General features: G+C 40.5%; 1 protein-coding gene and 1 pseudogene across 2 annotated transcripts in view; one reads left to right on the top strand and one right to left on the bottom strand.

The window, feature by feature from the left end:
- The window catches only part of LMO7 (LIM domain 7), a 131,978-nt gene extending 111,899 nt beyond the window's left edge, over window positions 1-20,079 (bottom strand). Inside the window, exon 1 of the mRNA XM_006901130.1 lies at window positions 19,952-20,079. The gene's annotated coding sequence lies outside the window, so the exon portion shown is untranslated. The remainder of the gene's footprint in view (window positions 1-19,951) is intronic.
- LOC102869721 lies at window positions 2,362-2,942 on the top strand (annotated as a pseudogene). The gene has a single exon (XR_439014.1). The product of XR_439014.1 is annotated as a programmed cell death 6 pseudogene (transcript).
- Window positions 20,080-20,787: the final 708 nt, after the last annotated feature.

A 20,787-nucleotide genomic window follows, 5' to 3' on the forward strand; every position in this document is an offset into this window, starting at 1 on the left:
CCAGAACTCTACTCCTTAACAAAGAGAAATAAATAGCATAAAAGCATTACTATAATTGAAAGTGCCCAAGTGCAAAATCTATTTACTGTATGAGTCCATTTATATGAAATTCTAGAAAAGACAAAAATGCAGTAAGAGAAAACAAATCACACTGCCTCAGGGTAACAGGGATCATGTAACAGGAATTGTAAAAAGCATGAAGAAACTTTCTAGGATTCTACATATGGAGTATGGGATGGTTATACAATTTTGTATAATTCATTGAGCTCTACCAGCAAAATGGATTAAATTTAGTCCATGTAAATAAAATCTTTTAAAAGTTGGGAAAGTCACTTAAATGTCAATGGTAAAGAAAGAATTGATGAGAAAGAAACTGCAGAATAAAGGTATGGTTTTGGTGGCAATGGTGATCTTTTAGCACCAGCAAGAAAGCATGGGTGTAAAAACAAATGGAATCCAAAAAAAAAGTGTTCATTTTAAAATAAATTTATGAAAAGAGAAAAATAGAAAAAAAAACCAATACCTAGTTGCTCTTTTCTCAAAAAACATTAAGTGTAGGCCTATGCAAAGTCTGAGGCCTTAACTATCAATAATTCTCTCTCTCTCTCACCTGTTTTCCTCAAAACCAGGCTTTGCTCTTCTACATGTAAGTACTGCCTTCTCATGATTTCATTTTCTATGGATCCACACTCAACATCCATGAAAACAGCAATCAGGAAATCAAAAGAAATACTGCAATGGACAAGTCTAATGCTAAGGACCTCTTAAAATACAAGGACGTTAACTAGCAGGGGTAGCTCATTCTTGATCCATGCCTTGGTATTTTCAATCACTTCATATGCATGTAAGGAAACTAAAGCTGGACAATGAATCAAAATTAATGAAGAAGAACTGATTCTGGCTTTTGAACTCTGGTATTGGCAAAAAAAAAAATAATAATAATACTGAATATATTATAGAATGGAAAAAAAAAAAAAAACAACCAACCAAACCCACCAAACAATCTCTCTTGGAAGAAGTGTAGCCAGAAGTGAGGAGGGAGGGATTTTTATCCTGACACTTCACGCAAGTGGCCTAGTGGCAAAAAGCTACACTGCAATCCCAAAGGCATGGTTCGTATCCACCAGTCCCAGGAGAAAGGCATCATGCTTGGTTAAAGTAAAAGACCACTGAAAAACAAAAAGACCGTCAAGAAAATGGATTGGCACAGGACTGAATAATGTTGTGCTGTACTCCCTGTAAAAAACATGGAGTCACCAGGTATGAGAGCAAACTCAAGAGCTCCAAACAACAATCCACAGGTGCGGAGCTGTGGTGGCACAGTGTGGGTGAAGTGTCAGACTGTCAGCCTTAAGGTTAGTGGTTCTAACCTACCAGCTGTTCCACAGGAGAAAGATGAGGTTGTCTATTGTCATAAAGATTTACAACTTCAAAAACGCCTTAAAGCAGTTCTACTCTGTCCTCTAAAAGCTATGAAACGGAACCAGCTCAATTACAGTGGGTTTGCACGCAGATGACTTTCAAATCTACACATCTAACCCAGATCTCAGCTTAAATACATTGGCAGCTATACTGGCAATTCCCTTTTGGATATTGTACCATCACACCAAATTCAGTAGTTAAGACACAGTGCCCATCCTGTCCCACAATCAGTTGCCTTGCCTATTTCTATGAATGGTTACACAAACTCAACATCTAACCCTAACCCTTCACTCCTAATCCATTCTCCACACTGACTTCAGCACACTTCAATTCCATTTTCAAAGGTCCAGCAGCTGCTGGCTGCCTTGTGACAACCTTCATGAACTGCTATGCTCGCCTCGTTGCTCAGCCATCACAATAGTTCTCAATCAATCCACTGAATGTACTGCATCTTTACTACATCTTTGCTTTTCATTTTAACCTTTTTTCTCGAAAGCTTTTGGTAGTGATTCCATCACCTACAAGAGAAAGCTTAAACTTCCAAACAGAAGTCCAACTCAATTTGGTCTTGACCAACCTGTCATTCTATCTCAAATTGGCCATACTGAATCCACCAGGGTGTCCCCCCCTTTACAAATGACCTTCCATCTAGAAGATTTGGGGAAAACTTGATTTTAAGTCCCCTCTCTGCCCTTGTGTGTGCTGAGCCTCTTGCCACGGTCTCTGACTTCTCATTCTAATCCTATTCATCCTTCACACCCACAGGGAAGCCTTACATCTCGACATATCTTCATTAATCCCTCACTGCAGTGTGTGATCGTGATCATTTATTGCTTAAGTCTGTGTTACTCTTAGAAAGCGGTGTTCAAAGTAGGGCGGCTGCTGGACCATTAGTACCGCTGCTGCCCGCGCCCTGCTCCTCAGGGGTTCTCTCCTCGGCCCATGGCCGCCTACCCCTACCGCCCGGCGCTGGAGCCGGCGCCGCCCCTGCTCCGGGCACGGCGCTGCCGGACCAGAGCTTCCTGTGGAACGTCTTCCAGAGGGTCGATAAAGACAGGAGCGGGGTGATCTCGGACAACGAGCTGCAGCAGGCGCTGTCCAACGGTACATGGACGCCATTCAACCCAGTAACTGTCAGGTCAATCATATCCATGTTTGACCGAGAGAACAAGGCTGGCGTCAACTTCAGTGAGTTCACCGGTGTCTGGAAGTACATCACCGACTGGCAGAACGTGTTCCGCACGTACGACCGCGACGACTCGGGCATGATCGACAAGAACGAGCTCAAGCAGGCCCTCTCAGGTTTTGGGTACCGGCTTTCGGACCAGTTCCATGACATTCTCATTCGCAAGTTCGACAGGCAGGGCCGGGGGCAGATCGCTTTCGACGACTTCATCCAAGGCTGCATTGTCTTACAGAGACTGACAGACATATTCCGGCATTATGACACGGACCAGGACGGCTGGATTCAGGTGTCCTACGAGCAGTACCTGTCCATGGTCTTCAGCATCGTGTGACCCACCCCTGCACGACGACACGCCAAACCCCTCACTGGCAACGCAGCTAGGACGTGGATGCTGCTCTTCTCTGCATGCTGCTGGACCTGGCATGGGACCTGGCAGTGTGCACGGAGAGAAGCCACAGTGGGGTGTCAAGCTCAGGCCTCCTGTGGGCCTCAGAGCCTCCGCTCTGGGTCTCCTGGCGACTGCGGCCTGGGAGCACTTTCCCAGCCTGCGAATTTAGGGAACATGGAACTTGCACAGAAGGCTTTTTGTGTGCCTTACTTTTGTAAAGGGAGTATGTGTACTCATTTGAACATGATGCGTTAGCAATAAACAAATGGTAAAGACTAAAAAAAAAAAAAAAAGAAAGGGGTGTTCATTTGGTATGATCTAGAGATCACAGTGTTAACACAGAATCCCAGCCCTGCCCAACTATAATGAATGAAAAGAAATGGAATTTGAACAAGTTTCCTGGGTATTGTGACATTTAAGAAGTACTTGTTTAAAGGACTCAAACTCCTTCCAAGGCAATTGCACCTTTTTGTTTTTACAGGCTGCCCTGGATTTAAGGCAATTCCATGAACAATGGGGTAGGGTCCTTGTAATCATTAAGGCTTCAGTTAGAAGATTTTTTTGACAGCAGTTTTCCAGGCTTTTCTTCTCAGTCCATCCAAGTCTAGAAGCTCTGATGAAACCTGTTTAGCCACAGCAACATGTGAGTCTCCACTGACAGGCAGCCGGTCATATGGACATTGTACATTGACCAGGAATCTAAACCTGCTCCATGGAAGGTGAGAATTCTACCACTGCACCACTCAGTGGCCCCTTACTCACTCTTAGCTTCTAAAACGATAAACTACCCCTTAAGTACACAACCTTCCTCCCTCCCTAACTTCATTTCTGGAAGATTAACATAAACATATTTTTTAAAAAACAAAACCAAACCAAAGAACCCACCAAACTTCATTCAATCTTCACATTTGCCTTTGAATGTACTCAGAAGCAAGATTGAGAATGGACAGAGCACTGGCTATGTAGTCATCAGGAATGTTTCTTGAGCAAATCTCAGTCTGTTTCCTTATCTGTAAACTCGAGGGAGCAACCACCCACTTGATCTCTTGCAGCTGTAAGACTTCTATGAGGCATTTTAGCAAGCATCCAAGCATTATTGTCCTCCCACTCTCTTCCATTCTACTTCCCGTTACATATTTAATGCAGGAAGTAAGAAGTTGGCTTCCATAAAGAAGGAAAGCCTTGTGAAGGCCACACAGCTCATCTGAATCAGAATCAACTCAAGGGCAACAGGGTAGCTGCATATTTAAACCATATCTAACCAAATCTAGCCGTTATTTAAAGGACAGCTGTCTCTGTTTGCCCTATGATGACACATTTCTCTTGACTTGCCAGTTAGTTCCATGTTCTTTCACACCCCGTAACACCACATTGACAAATAAAAGCTTAATTAATATTTTTTTCTACTGATGAAAAGCAGTCTCACTTGATGGTGTACATTTAACCAAGAGCAAAAATACTTTTTGACGTCATGGTAAGGGAAGTGTTCATTTATTGTCATTTCTGGTAAATGAATTCTAAAAGTGCTCCTGCACTGGAGTCATTCCTTGAACTTTGCTTTTTTGAGTCATGATCTGATCTCTCAATCTTTTTTTTTTTTCTGCAACAAGAGAGGAGTTTCATCTTACTGGAATTAGTCTGTGCTATTTATTGTTGCACTTGACGCTCTTGCTTGCCACCTGTTTCAAACCCTCCACTGGTCACAATGATTGCGTGGCTTTAGGCAATGTGCTGCAGTCATTTTTCTTCTTTAATTCAATAGTTTAGGTACCATGGCCATAACATGGCTCTTTTTTTTGCATATAATTTAGGCATTACCAACATGACTTCAAATCATTAATCATTCAGGCTTTAAACAAAATTTAATATACAACCATCTAAACGGTAACAAAAATAATATCCCACTTAATTGCTTTTTTAATAAACACTGACTCCCACCCAAGGACGTTTAGAGAACAAAGTCGTGATTTTAATAATATTGTATTAAAAAGCATATTAAAATTGTTATGTAAAATGTTGTTCTAAATAAAAACCAGTATGTTCCTAAGTAATTCTCATTACAACCCACAGTATTTAATAGAATGTTCCCTTATCACGACAAACCCAACTGAACAGTCACTAATATCTGCAGAGCAGTCATAAAACCTATAAGACAGAGGTATTTATGTGCACATGTAAGTGAAATCCAAACATTCTATTATTTTTTCAGTGTTCCAGCATTATAACACCACACATGAAAACTATTTCTTTGTTTTGAGGTACAGACTTATCTCAATTAACTGAACATTATTGTTCTCTGTAGATATGTGCAGTTGGTTTTAATCATGATGTGAGGGAAAGTCTACAAAGCAAATTGTTTTTTCATTCAACCGTTCATACACATTTCACTTTAGAACAGTAATTTCAGTGTAATCCCACAATCTAATGACACTTTTCCTCCCTGCAATTCCATCAATCCTTCGACCCTATCCCTGCTGCTTTCTGGGCTATATCCTGGGGCATTCACTGCTCTTCTGAATTTAGGCATATATGGTGGGTTGGTGGTTTTGTTTTCTTTCATGACTTGCAGGTCTGTGACAACCCTACATCAAGCAAAGCTAGCAGCATCATTTCTCCGACAGCATATGCAGACTTTGTGTCTCTGGGTCACATTTTTATAATCCTCACAATGTTCCAAAGTTTTCCTAAGGCTGTTGCATGACTGTATAGTACACCATAGTGTACACCTAGTTTATATCTGCATTCCAGCTCGAACTCACTGCTGTAGAGTCCGAGCCTGAGGGAAGCTGACCACCTCTGGGTTTCTGAGACTGGAAATCACAAGGAAGGAGACCGCTCGTCTTTCTCCCTCAGAGTCACTGTGACATTCCAGCCACAGAGAGGTGCTGCCTTTTGTTTTGTTTTGTTTTTTTGTTTTTGAGGTGCAGCCTTTGCATTAGTGGTCAACTCCCTCCAGACTAATCCATAGGAGCTCCCTATATGCACTAAAAACAGACAAAGCCACACAGTACTGCCAAGGCTTTTCCAACTTGATGGCAATGAGCAGTGAGACACAAGTCTACTGTGGGTACAACTGATTTGGTTAAAAACAGTCAACAATGTACCACATGGAACTAAAAGAATATCAGTAAAATTTAATGGTTGTTTAAGTCTGATTAAGTCATACAGTGGACATAAAGCAGAAAGAGCCCAGGCTTTGAGGGTAAGATACCACCACCACCCCCAGCCCCTCACCCCCAACTTCTAGCCCTGTCTCCAAGACTTGCCCAAGGCCATACAATTAAGCCATTTACTCTTCTCTATCTCAGGTGATTCAAAATGGAAATAGCCACCTATTTTGCTAATGTATAAAGGGAATAAAAAGCGAGCTCTGGTGGGCGAAGGGTAAGGAGTTACACTGTCAACCAAAGAAACATGGTTTGAATCCACCAGCTGTTCCACGGGAAAAAAAATGGACAATCTCCTCCTGTGCAATTTACAGCCTTTGCTCCAAACTTAACAAAACACAACAATTCTACTGATTAGAAAGAATGTATGTAGAACATGGATCAGAAGACTGCAGCTGACAGCTATTACCATCATCCAGTTACTCCTAAGAGCTTTGAACTTGTTCATTCTGGTTTGACCTTCTGCTCAAAATTTGCCTGTCTATTCCAGATAAACAAAATCCAAATCTAAGATCCTCTGGATTCCTATAAGCATAACACTCCCTTGATGATCTGTAAGAATCACCTAGACATCTTGGGTCCTGAGGAGCTCTGGTGGTGTAGAGGTTAAGCACAAAGTAACTAAATGAAAGGACAAGAGTTTGAACCCACCAACTTCTCTGTCAGGTGAAACCTGCTTCCATACAGACAGCTGTTGGGAGCTAGACGGTTCCAACTCTGTGACCACATGCATAAAATGACAAAATACCACTGAGTTCATTGCCATCATCACAATCATTGTGACACTGGAATCCACTGTGGCAGTCACTGCAAATCCATCTGGTAGAAAGTCCATAATGACTGGAAACGCTATGGGACAGTTCTGTGGGGCCACCATATGCCAGGATCAACTCAACAGCAATGGATGTGCTCTGCCTTTTGGTTTCTTAACCTAACCAACAGTAATGAAACTATTTCCAAGACGCGCTAGACCCCTTACTGCTGTGATTTTGTGACTTAGTTGATACCCATTTTTCCAAAGTTGAGTTGAAAATGAATTTATTTCATTTCTCTTTCTACAAAGACCTAAGAATGTTTTTCTGTTCCTTAATATCTGGTATTTCTCCAGGTAGGAAAACAGTAAGTCTTATTTATCTTATCTATTTCCAGGACTTGGGGTTTGTACATTGTGAAGAGTAATATTCAATGAATATTCTTGACAAATCACAAGATAAAAGGTCCACAAGTAAGAGGACTCAACATACCTGGTCTAAGACTCACATATGTCATCACCTTCAACTTTAGAGTTGAACATCAGCTTCAACCTTCACTATCAGGATGTTGCTGCTTCCAGCTGATCTAGGAGCAGTTGTCGCCAGCCCTGCAGGGCCAAGGCTTATAGCCAAGGACGGCAGAAGTTTAATGAGCAAGTTTTTCTGCTGCCTTCTTGGAAGCAGAATGGGGAAAACTCAGCTCTGAAATAGAGCTCTATTTCTTAATCGTCTATGGACTCAGTTTGCTTTGAACACTCATATTTAATTATAACACTACTCCCATTTCTTGGTCAAGACAGGGATCAAGCCCCTTTATTATCTCTGAGTCTCACATTTCAAGTGCAGAGTCCAAAGGAGCGCAATAAGCAGGTGGTAAAGCAAATTCATCACCAGAATAAACAAAGATCTGAACACATTCAGGATCCGGCATCTCCTCTTTGAGGGTTTCTAAGCATTTGTATTTATGTTACTATTTCATATAGGATGCATGGCCTATTCCTGGTGAATATTATAGGTGAACTCATAGCATTATATATAAAATAAGCCTGAAAAAAACACAATAATTCTCTACCAAATATTGATGTAATAAACCACAAAGTCTACTACAGTAAGTCCCTTGGATAAAAACAGCTGCTTACAGACAAGTCATATTTATTTGCCTTTTTTGATATCATATGTATTTGCCCACTTTTCAAGAATTTTGCTCCCTGTCAGAAACAAATCCGTCACCACAGTCACATTGTCTTGCTGCATGTTCAACTTTTAAGTCATGGAAAACATGTCAAACCTTTCCTTGCCCTAAATGAGAACCACATGCACCTGACAAAATTTACCTACAAATTCAAAGACACTTCAGAAGGGAAAGGTCTCCTTTCTGCCCAGTAACCCAGCAAGGGCCTGTACCATGTAAACCCCATTGTTTACCCAGATACGCTGATTCCTCTAAGATATTTTCCCTAACTCAGTAAATTAAAGGAGGGGAGGAGGAACGAAACAAAAACATTTCAAAAAACCTGACAGCCATCAATGTTACTACAACTAATGTGACAGTGATATGTCTAATAATAACCACAGTGATACTTGATATTTCTTTAGGGCTTCCTCCCTCAAATAGCTCACAGAATAGAGCAAACCTTCATTAAGTAATGAGAGGGACAGCAAAGAGGGCTTGATTCAAAGCAGCTGCTCTTCCCAGACTGCCTACATCCTATTTTTCCCCTGGTTTTTTTTTTTTTAACATAAAAAAGTCAGCTTACCAAATGTGTGTTGATTCCAAGTATGCTTTTAATCTACTCTTTTTGAATGAGCTTTGGTTTTGTGGTTTGTTCGTTTTTTTAATTTTTTTTAACTACACTAAAAAAAATAAAGTTTTTATTTGCATTTAAGGATCAGGTTAATATAAGGGACTTACATTTACCCAGTAAATGTATTATTCTCCTGTTTCCTTAAAATCAATTATATAATCCCTTTCCTCATCATGACAGAAAATATACCAGGACAGACTCTTAAAACATAACCAGGCTATTAACCTACTCTCTTGTAAATAAGGTAGCACATATGTAATTATTATGCCTATTCTATTAAATGTTTTTGATAATCAGGCTCTACCTACATCTTAAAGGAAAAAAAATCAGGTTATAAAGTTTTGTGATGATTCATTGAGATGAGAATGCATTTCCTAGTTTCTTGATTCTATTGTATACAAGTGAAATTGGAACGAAGAAAATGCAAACCTTTGACCTCAAAGCCAGTGCCTACTGCTAGTTATAATTATTCTTTAGTGCCATCATTAAAACACACAGCTATTTCAGATAAAATACTCCAGGCTTTTTATGCTGTTACTACTCACTAGCCTTTTGACAGACACAACAGATGGGAAACAGTGAAAGCCACAAACATGCCTGCAGTGTGTGTGTTTGAATTCAATAAAGTGAAAACTATAGCACCTAGTCTAAAAATAAAATTTCATAAACTCTAGGAGGGTCTTTTAGAGAACATCTTTTGACCCTCCCTGTCTAAAGATGGCGTCTTTGTAAACCAAAGGGCAGCCATTACAAAGAAATGAGGGAGAAAATATGGAAACAATCAAAGTGGACCTATAAACAAGGTAAAACTACTTGGATAGATGTTGTCGGCTGTCTGGCTACAGTGAAATGATAATAGCGCTTTTATTATTTGTCCTTTTCTAAATAACAAAGTCAACATAAAACTTTAAAAGAAATGGATTTCAATCTAAATATTTACAGTGCTTGAGAAACTACACAAAGAAATTAATTTCCAAAAAGTTAATAAAATGTTATGGACCCCATCCACCCACCCACCCAGTGATCAAGGTAAACAACTCAGTTATCTCTCAGTTTACTATTCTAGCAAATAAGGTATAATGGGGGGGAGATGCACATGCTCACACATGTTTCTAAGATCTGCTATCAATTAAGAGGAAGGATAAGTCTTAAACAGTATAAATTCTCCTCAAAAAGTCTCCAGGTTATAATCACGATTTTTAGGAGATTCTAGAGTTCTTTTATGTTCCCCTGGAAAGGGGATACATCTTTGTGACATCCATGGAGGAAAACCAAGTTTTGAAAATGCTACTCCAGTACATTTTACTGAGAACCTAACTATACACTAGGCACTGTATACTTTCATATCTAACTCTGTCATCATCAGAACATCTCTGTGAAGGAGGCAAGTCACCCGAATGATGGGATTTGCTAAACTTCAAGCAAGTCACAACTGTGTTTTATTCACTAATATGCTGACACAATTGGCAGCACCATAACAAATGGAGAAGAGATTGAGGTTGTTAGCAACTACAGCTAGCTCGGATCCACAATGAACAATCTTCACTCCAGCAGTCAGAAAATCAAAAGACTAACTGCACTGTGAAAAATCTTCTGTCATGGACCTCTCCAGAGTGCTGAAGAGCAACGATGTCAGTCTAGAGACAAAGGTGCACCTTAATCCAGGCCATGGTTTTCTCAATTACTTGTTATGCTTCAGAGAGTTGGACAATGACCAAGGATTACAGAAGAAGAATATATGCCTTCGAGTTGTGGTGCTGAACAAGAGTCTTGAACATACCATGGACTGCCAAGAAAACAAACTGGTCTGTCTTGGAGAGGGTGAGACCAAATCTCTCCTTGGAGGCTAAGATTTTGAAGCTCTGCCTCACTTACTTTGGGCATGTGCAGGACAGACCGTTCCTTGGAGTAGGACATCATGCTTGGAAGGGTGGAGCGACAGCATAGGAGAGGGAGACCCAGAATGAGAAAGATTGATACAGTAACTGGAATGATGGGGGTTGGTGTGTTGGAGTTAGTGAGACTGGCTCAGGATAGGGAAGGGTTCAGAGCTGCTGTGCATAGGGTCGCTACACATCACAGGTGACCCAATGGCACATAAAAATAATATACTGTGACAGATTTTGGAAGCAGGAGTGGCATCCACTTCCTAAATAACATGCCTCTGGAAACTATGAACTTTGATAAATGCCGATAGTTGTAGAGGGGCTTCAGGCCTTTTGTACATAGAGTCACTATGAGTCGTGCTCGACTCAAAGGCAATCAACAACAACAATATGTTCCTCCCCGGACTTGACAGTAATTAATTAGTAATACAAGTAAATGTACAAAGCAGCAAAGTGATCATGGCAAAGAAAAGAAACCTGTGTGGGGTCACTAAGCAACCAAATGACACAGAATAAAGAAGGTTAAACTCAGGTTAGGAAGACGCCAAAACGCCAGCTCTCCTTCAAAGTGTGTCTGTTCACAGCGCAACTGACACGTATGTAACTGGATGTCTTAGTCCGTCCAACAGGGGGATGACAGCTGAGAAATCAGCCAGGGGTTTCAAAAGCATCTGCAATTGTTAATGCGGTGGTTGTGTGCCAGCAAGTCAGAACCAACTCACAGCTGGCCCTCCAACAGGTTTTCAGAAGCAGTAAATCACATGAGAAGAAAGTGCCCATCTCTCTCCAGCAGAACAGCTGGAAGATTCACACCACGGGTCTTTGGAATTGCAGCACAGCTTCTTCCACTCAGCCACCAGAGCGTCCCTTGCCATTTTTCAGTGGTCAGTGATTCCAAATCAAGGTGACCCAGCCTGTGTCAGAATACTGCCCCATTGGGTTCCCAGTGGCTGAAGTTCTGGAAGCCAATCACAGGCCTTTTTACTAAAGAGCCTCTGGGTGAACTCAAATTTATAATACTGCGGTCGGCAGCCAAGAGTGTTACCTGTTGGCATCACCAGAAATGAACTATTAGGAATTCTCCAACTCCCTTTGCATTCATATTCTTCAAATAATGCCCATCATGCCAAAGTCAAGGGTAAGGTGCCCCCACTTTAACACCAGGTAACAACAAGCAGTACCAAAGCAGGAAGCTCGGCTGTGAAGGAGTAAGTCTTACTATATAAACTTGCTGATGAAATTCTTTATTAAAGCTAATTTTGGTGACTTCCCATCTGGGAGCTCATTCCCTCAGAAATGATTTCATAGCACTGCTGCAAAATCAAGCATCTGTTTGAAGCTTAAGAGAGCTGTTAACTCCTTCAAACATTTCAAAGCACTTTGTTGTTGTTTTTTTTTTGTTTCAAAAGTGGAGTATGTTAACATTGACTGCTTCCCACTAATGTCCCTTTGCAGATTTTTTTTTTCTGTTCTTTCAATGTGATAAATAAATCTTTAAAGACAAAATAAAAACCTCTACTAATATCAACATTTACAATTACACTTTTATACCTAAAACACTAATATATAAAACACCAGAGTACATACATCTGTATTAGAAAATTAGTTTCTCCATGAAACTACCTTGTTGCTCTCTGAACTACCTTGTTTTGGTAGAGCTGCCAACATCTAATGTGAACAGAATGTATCTGAAGAAGTGCTTAAGAACTGGAGTGGAAGAGTAGGGGGTGGAAGAAAAAAAGTGTTTACAATCTGTTCAAATTCTCAGCTGAAAAAATTTTTAATACATGGGTTTCAACAATGGCATAAAGATAATACTCTAGATTTCTGCTAGAGAAATCATAGGAAAAGCTCAAAGGTTTACCCCTTACTTGCTGTCACCTTCCATTTCTCGAGGATGAGGTTTCTGGCTGCTTTGTGGATGGGAGCTGCCAAAGCCAATGAAAAGAATCAAGAGGATATGGAGCTGAAAAGAAGATTTCAAAAGCAGCACCAGAACACAAAGCACAATATTATCCTGAAATGTGCAAATATCTGGAGTGGGAATATCAAAAGGGATTAACGCGGTCAGCATTTCTTAAGCTAAAGGAACTGAAGAACAAATTTAAGCCTTGAATCGCAATACTTAAAGGATGCTATAGACAGAATGCTGAATGACCCAAGAGGCATCCAAAGAAGATGGAAAGAGTACACAGATTCTCTATGCCATTTGGCTGACACGAAGAATTTCATGAAGCAACATATGATAAAGAGCCTACGGTGATGAAGCAGGAAGTTCAAGCTGCTCTGAAGGAACTATAAAAAAAGAGGGAGGCAGAAATCGATGGCATACCAATTGGCATATTTCAACAAATAGATGGCACCCTGGATGCGCTCACCAGGAATCTGGAGGACAACCACCTAACCAATTGACTGGAAGAGAACCATATTTATTCCCATTTTAAAAAAATAATAATAATTGTGATGCAACAGAGTATGGAAATTGTCAAACTCAAGAGCTACGGTGTCTCTCTGGAGACTAAGATGTTCCTGATACAGGCCATGGTCTTTGCAATCACTCGTTATGCATCAGAGAGTTGGACAATAACTAGGGAGGACAGAAGGAGAATTGATGCCTTTGAGCTGTGGTGCTGGAGAAGAGTATTGAATGTACCATGGACTGTCAAGAAAACAAACAGATTCATCCCAGAGAGGATTAAACCAGGCTGCTCCTTGGAGGCAAGGATTCTGGGGCTTCGTCTGACATACTTTGGACATGCTGCAAGGAGGGACAGGTCCTTGGAGAAGGACATCATGCTTGGGAGGGTGGAGGGATGGCGCAAGAGGGGAAGACCCTCTATGAGATGGATTGATTCAGTGGATGGGTGTGTCAGAGGCAATAAGATTGGCACAGGATAGAGCAGGGTTTAGAGCTGTTGTACATAGGGTCGCTATGAATCGCAAATGACTCGACGACACATAACAACAACAACATTACTAATATCACACAGAAGCAAGATCCTGCTGAAAATTAACCAGAAATGACTAGAACAGTACATCAGCAGAGAACTGCCAGATGTGAAAGCTGGGTTTAGAAGAGGCCATGGCACTAGGGACTTTATAGCTAATGTTAGATGGATCTTAGCTGAAAAGCAGAGAGTACCAGACGAATGTCTGTATTTCATTGACTATGCAAAGGCATTTGACTGTGTGGATCACACATAGTTTAGCTAACTCTGAGAAGAATGAGAATCCTAGAACACTTGATTGTGCTTATGCGAAAACCTATACTTGGACCAGGAGGCAGTCGCTGGATAGAGAAACACTGCATGGTTCAAAATCGGCAAACATGTACGCCAGGGATGCATCCTATCTCCATACCTTTTCAATCCACATGCAGAACAGATCATTTGGGAGGCACTGAAAAGGAATGTGGTACCAAGATTGGAGGAAGATTTATCAACAATCTGTTTTATGTTGATGACACAACTCCGCTCGCTGAAACTGAAGAAAACCTGAGGTATTTGCTACAGAAAGAAGGTCAAGGACTGCAGCCTTCAATTGTATTGAAGCTCAACATCAAGAAAACAAAGATTCTTAGGGAGGAGTGATAGGGAATGGCAAAGGACACACAAAGGAGATTTATCAGAACTGGTTTTAGCAAGCACTGTGGCAATTAGAAAATTAAAACAGACTTTCAAGGGGGAATAAAAAGAGGAATGAACGGGGGGGAGGGTAGAGAAAATAGTGCAACAATGCATGAATGGAAACCCAAAATCTCTGTAAATGTTCATTAAAATTAATGAAATTTAATAAAAATTAAAAAAAAACAACAAAGATTCTCACCAGTGGGCCAACTGGCAGCATCATGATACAGTGAAGAGACAGATTGTTAACCGTTTCAGCTTGCTTGGCTTCACAATAAACACTCTTGGTGCCCACAGCCAGAAAATCAAAAGAGAAACTGCATTGGGAAAATCTGATGTCAGGGACCTCTCCAGAGTACTGAGGAGCAATGACGTTCATCTGATCCAGGCCATGGTCTATGCAATTACTTGCAATGCGTCAGAGAGCCTGACAATGACTAAGGATGAATAATAAATTGTCTCTGAGTTGTGATGTTGGATCATGGACTGCTAAGAGAACAAATTGGTCTGTCCTGAAGAGGGTGAAATCAGGCTGCTCCTTGGAGGCAAGGAGTTTGAAGCTCCTTCTCACATACATTGGGCATGTTTCAAAAAGGGATCAGTCCTTGGACAGAGACATCACGCTGAGAAGGGTGAAGGGACAGCACAAGAGATGAAGACTCTGGATGAGATGGATTGTTTCACAGAGACGAGGAAATTGGCTCAAGCTATAGCAAGTTTCAGAGCTGTTGTACGTAGGTTTGCTGTAAGCCGGAGTTGACTTGATGGTATCTAACAACATGAGCACCTGCCATGTGCCTTTCTTTTAATAGCCAGTGACACCACAAATACTATGTCACTTGCTTTCTTTTTTTTCTTCTCTCCTTCCTACCTTAGTGGGAAAAGGATGGGAAATCTCCTCCCATGCAAGTAACTGCCTCTGAAAACCAACTGGAGGATCAGCTATGAGTCCGTTCCAACACAATGGTATACAGTAAGAAAAACTCTGGTGGCACAGTGGGTTCAGTGCTGAGTTGTTACCTAAAATAGGAGCAGTTCAAAGCCACCAGTTGCTCCACAAAAGAATAATGAGGCTGTGAGCTCCCACCTCAGAAAGCTGATGGAGGGTTACCAGGGGACAGGATTGACTCAATAAGAGGGGGTGCCTCCATGGTGTTTATAGGAGCCCTGGCGAACTAATAGGCTGCATGTTGCTTTTAGAATTTAAAAAAAATAAATAAAAACCAGCAGTTTGAACCCACCAGATTCACCAAGAAAGAAAGATGATACAGCCTGATCTCACTGAGATTTACAGCCTAAAACAAAGATACAATTCTACTCTTTCTTGTAGGGTCAGAATCTATGAGGCAGAATCTAGTTGATGGACATGAGGGATCACGGAGCAATTCACTACCGTGTGACGTGGAGCTGTCCATGCTTCCCAACAAGTGTTTTACAGAAGAGGAACCCAGTGATGGAAGAATTAAACAATCACTGTGTGTGTGTGTGTGTGTGTATGTGTGTGTGTGTGTGTGTGTGTAAATGTGTATCTTTTTTTCAAAGCTCAGTATGGATAAATGGTCAATAGGAATGGTGCAGTTATTCACAGGCACAGAAGTTCAGAGCCTCAATAAACATTTGAGGATAGATTCTACCTTACCCTACCATTCCCAAAAGCTAAATCATCAATTTGTTTATTGGCCTTATCAGAAAAGAAAAAAAAGGGGGGGAAATCCATTCTTCCGATATTATCAATGCAAAATTAAAAGTCTCAACTGAGCTCGCGAGTATCTGTAATTTCATAATAAATGGGAAAATTCAAACATTCTTGGGGAGGGGGTCAAACTCTCACTTTCAGTACAGGCAGAAGAACTAAACTGGGGAATGATATAACACATTAGTATATTTAATTGCAGATATATAACGTGTGTTCTCATTTTGCTTGACCAGTGAAAAGTTATTATTGCAAGTTAAACTGTAAACACTACATTGCTCGAATTAACAGTGTGTAGGTATTGATTACTGAAATAATTCAACAGCAGCTGTTCTTTAAACCATCTGTCCCTTTACTTGCCAGTCATTTTTAACATACTCAACTCTCTATATGCCAACCATGTCTGCATTCCTGCTGTCCAGTAACAAAACAGGTATCTCATATTCACCAAAAGAAGTGTACACAGCCCTGTCTCATTTGCTTCTGGCAGGCCACACAAACATCTATCTTAGACTGTATTTGCAACAAGGCCCAAAGCAAGGCTATGAATGACACTATTAGACACGGTCTTAGTTAAGTAATGTGATCAGGCATTTAACATAATCAAAGCTTTGCCATATGTTCATTAAATGTAAAGTATACAAAATAGTTTCAGAAAACTAAAATATATTACTGCGTTCTAAGAGAAAGTACGTGAGTCTTCCCTTTTAAAATAACAACTAACATATTAACACAGAATCACATGAATTATTCTGTATGTATTAATAAAAGTGACAATTTACTAGTAGTGCCCAAGTCTTTAAAAGTCAGAATCTCTCATACCCACATTACAAGCTGGATGGTCAAGAGGCGGCATCTAAGGAATTTTCAGTCTCAGCTAGGCCTTCTCAGTTCCAGTAGTGCCTGATGTTCTGAGCTGAGAAAAACTTGGCTGTGAGTAGCTGCCCCGTCCCCTGAAGGATGTTGAGCAGCATCCCTGAGTTCTATCCATTAGATGCTTGTGGCGGCCCCCTTCCCCGTGTGACAACCAGAAGGGTCTCCACTTGTCAAATGTTTCTGAGGGAGGGGAGCCCAAACTTCCACGGCTGAGAACTGCTGGTTTGCTCACACCAAGTCCCTTTTCTTTCTCCCCCCCCTTTCCCATCCCTGTTATCCCACTAAGATTAACTCTAGCCCCTGATAAACCTGTTCTTTGTTTTTGATAATAGTGGTCTTACATCATAATTGTCATTTTGTGGCAGGCCTGTGTCTTTCAGCAGAATCTGTTCTATCCTCTCATGCTGGCAACAATAGCAAAGTTCAACAAGATAGCAAACCACAAATGCTGGCAAACTGTGGAGAGATTGGAACTCTCACACATTGCTGGAAGGAACCAGTAAAATGGAGCACCCATTACTGAAAGCACTTTGGGACTTCCTTAGAAAATGGGGACTCGAGAGACAATTTGGTCCAGCATTCTCATGACTAGATATGCAGCATTATTTATAACTAACAGAAACACCCAATTGTCGCTCAGTGGATGGACGGCTAAAGGAACTATGGTAGATGCACATAGTGATGTCTTACTCATCACTCAAAAATGACCCAGAGTTCATGAAATACTACACACATATATTCATCTAGAACACACCACACCCTTTAATCTACGTTTATGACAGGACAAAGTTTTTTGAGCTACACTGTATAAGAGCAAAATCTAAAAACTAAGTAGCACATACCGTTTACTAAGCAATTATTTGCTCACACTAGCGTGCTCTCTCTTGCGCGCTCTCTCTCTCTCTAACTTGTTTCCATTAATAAAAATGCTATTTCCGGGCATGGCTAGGGCCAATTTTTTTTTTTTCTAATTCATTTGTTAGTTTCCTTGTGCTTTGTAACTGGTAGGTTCCCACCCTTCTTCCATTGTGGCCCACCCAGGATTACCTCCTTTGCTCTCTGGTGTGAAAAACCCCAAGAATTATCTGAGGGAATGTTTGTTGGGCCAGTCAAGGTTCTCATGCTGGCATTTTCTCTAGTACTACTCTCAGGCACACCTTGACTTCATAGACTTGTGGTTTCCACTGAAACAAGTTGTTCTGCATACTTCTTATTACAGCTTTAAGTGTGTGTGACCTCTCGGTTTCAGTTTGTAAGTAATTTCATTTCTCTGAGGGCTCAAGCCGGATACCTACTTATATTTAACACTTAAGGCACAGCATGTCATGAATATGGCTCAGGCAAGCTTTTGTAAAAAGGCCTTTTGCAATTCAAAACACGTCTAAACAAACATGTCTCCAAAAACATGTTTATGCAAACATTTCTACACCAACATAGGCTACAGGATTTCACAGCCAATTATGATGTTAGGCGGAAAGCACTTTTACTCTTGGTACACAATGCCAGCTTAATAAAAAGTGAAGTATCAAAGTCATATGAGCCACTGCCCATCAGATAAGTTTTAGGAAAGAATATTTTGATTAGAATAAATAAGTAAATCCACACAAATGTTTATGTTTCATGAATATTAAACATGACCTTGAGTCCTAGGAAATTAGTTTTCTTTCAGTGGTGAAGCACAGGACTGCCTTTCAGTTAATGAGAAATATAGGCAGACTCCTCACAAACCACTGGCCTGGAGTTCAGAGGTGGCCATGCAACAGAATTAGAAACAAACAGCTTCAATAGTTTGTTCATTTAAAAACACAAAGCGCTCGACTTTCAAAAGACGAATTCTACCAGGATTTTTAAGCTTTAGAACTAGAAGTAAATGGGTCCTATCAAAGATAGAAGAGCATTATGCTAACTCAGTCCCACAAGCACAAATATTATATAAAACCATTACTGTAGAACGAGTATAAGAATCCAAGAGGGGTGGGAGAGGCTGGAAGCAGAGGGACGTGGATGTGCAGGGGGAAGAGGGAATTCATTATTAGGTTGTACAATTTGATGGGTGGAGGTAAGGGAAATTGAAAGAACTTGTTCAAATTTGTATTCCAACTTTATAAATAAACTAGCAGAAAAATTTTTAAAAAGATACATATATAGAATGATAGTCTCTTTCAAGAAAAAAAAAAAAACCAAACGCCATATTTCAGATTACAGACAATTTTGTCACAAAATTAAAGCTACATTTCAGGGATATTAATTGTATTAATTAAATCTTTAAACTGGTATAAAGTATTTTTCCTATTTCTATCATATCTAAAGAAAGAATCAAGTGTTTATCTTTTTTCCCTGAAGAAATGTTAATGAGTGAAACATTAGGTTTAAGAACAATGATAATATGGAGACCGTCATTCTGACGAAATTAAATCATTCTTCTTTCACATTTATCCTGTAACATGAACTTATTCTTAATTCTCTATTAGAAAATGAGATGTACACAGGGGGAATATGTCCTAAAAATGAGATTTTCGGAAACCATAAACACCTAAATAAACACTATTTTCACCTAAAATCCAAAGACAGGTCACCTGCATGCTCCTACCTCCCCCCACTTTCACTTTCTGATTTATAACATTACAATAGTGAAAAATGGTCAATTTTTAAGGAAATATTCACAATTGATAAGGTGGTTGGTGCTACATGACGACCCCGGTCACCCCAGCTTTCCAACTATTAAGAGAGTACTTTTTCCCCACTGTTATCAAATTTTCACATTAGCAATTATGCCTTCACGCGAAACACTATTTTTCATTCTTTTTTAACTCTGTACTCTGTAATATCTAAATTCACTTTCTAAGTAGAATGATGATTTTTCACCATTAGTTACCAAACTCTACCACACTGCACAAGGATTGAAATAAAAACTTCCCTTACAGTTAGTCAAGAGATCTAAAATAACACCATGGTATGTTATCAGTTACAGAAAGCGTCATAGTCACAATCCTTACGATTTTTTTTCAATAGTCTATTTTGGCATTAAAGGAGACAGAGAGGGGGGGAATATTTCTCAGTAATCATGACCTCTCAGCATTTCTTTTCCCTTAAACTTTCAGCCTAGAGTTTAAATTAAAAAAATAAAAAAAATGGGCAGGTGACACTTACTTGATGGTGACTCGGTTTGATAAATCCTGTAGATCCCCAGGATGGAAAAGCTGGGCTTCCTTCAATCCAATCTTTTCACAAGCTTTTAGAAAAACATTTATATTATCCTGTGAAGAGAGGCAGAAAGAGACTGCTTAGCCGAGCTTGCTCGCTCTCTCTCTCTCTCCCCGGCAAAGGTTACAAATCTTTATGATACAACTTCCAAGCTTCAAAGTCCAACTAAGAGCAGCAAAAAAGAAAGCAGAAAGAACAATATAGGTGTATATTTAAAAAAAAAACCAAAACAACAAACAACAAAACACATGGGCCAGCGTGGCCCTCCAGTCTTCCAGAGGAGTGACAGAGTGGCCTGGACGTATGTGGCTCCTGTGAGCTCTGTGACTGGCACGTTAAACATTACCTGTTACAGGACAAGTGCCTAGCCACTGAGCAGTAATCTACACTTTGATGTCAGCTCTGCTCTGCAAACAAACGCCCTCTTTCCAGCTTTGCACGACAAGCCTCACCTCTCCTCTTTAAAAATAACTCCAGCTACTGACATTCACCCACCCAGAAACTGTTGGCAGGGAAAGAGTAAGAGGAGGAACATTCTGTTTCTATGATTACAAATTACAGAACGGCGGTGGAATACCACACCTGGAATCTGGCTTCGGGTGCTGAGCTGGCTCTTGACAGACAGGGAAGGCATGCTATAAGGACCCAGGGGAAGCCGGTTTTCATTGGCTCACCCACAGAGTTTAGGTGTGGCACTTCCCTCAGTCCCTGCACCTGCCTCAGGAACCACCTCTGAAAAAGGACTCTCTATCCCTGAACTCCCACCCCTGCCCTCTGATCTT

The sequence above is a fragment of the Elephantulus edwardii genome, unplaced genomic scaffold, assembly GCF_000299155.1.
Source record: "Elephantulus edwardii isolate Elephantulus edwardi_28Jun2011 unplaced genomic scaffold, EleEdw1.0 scaffold00309, whole genome shotgun sequence".
In the NCBI taxonomy this organism is placed as follows: Eukaryota; Metazoa; Chordata; class Mammalia; order Macroscelidea; family Macroscelididae; genus Elephantulus; species Elephantulus edwardii.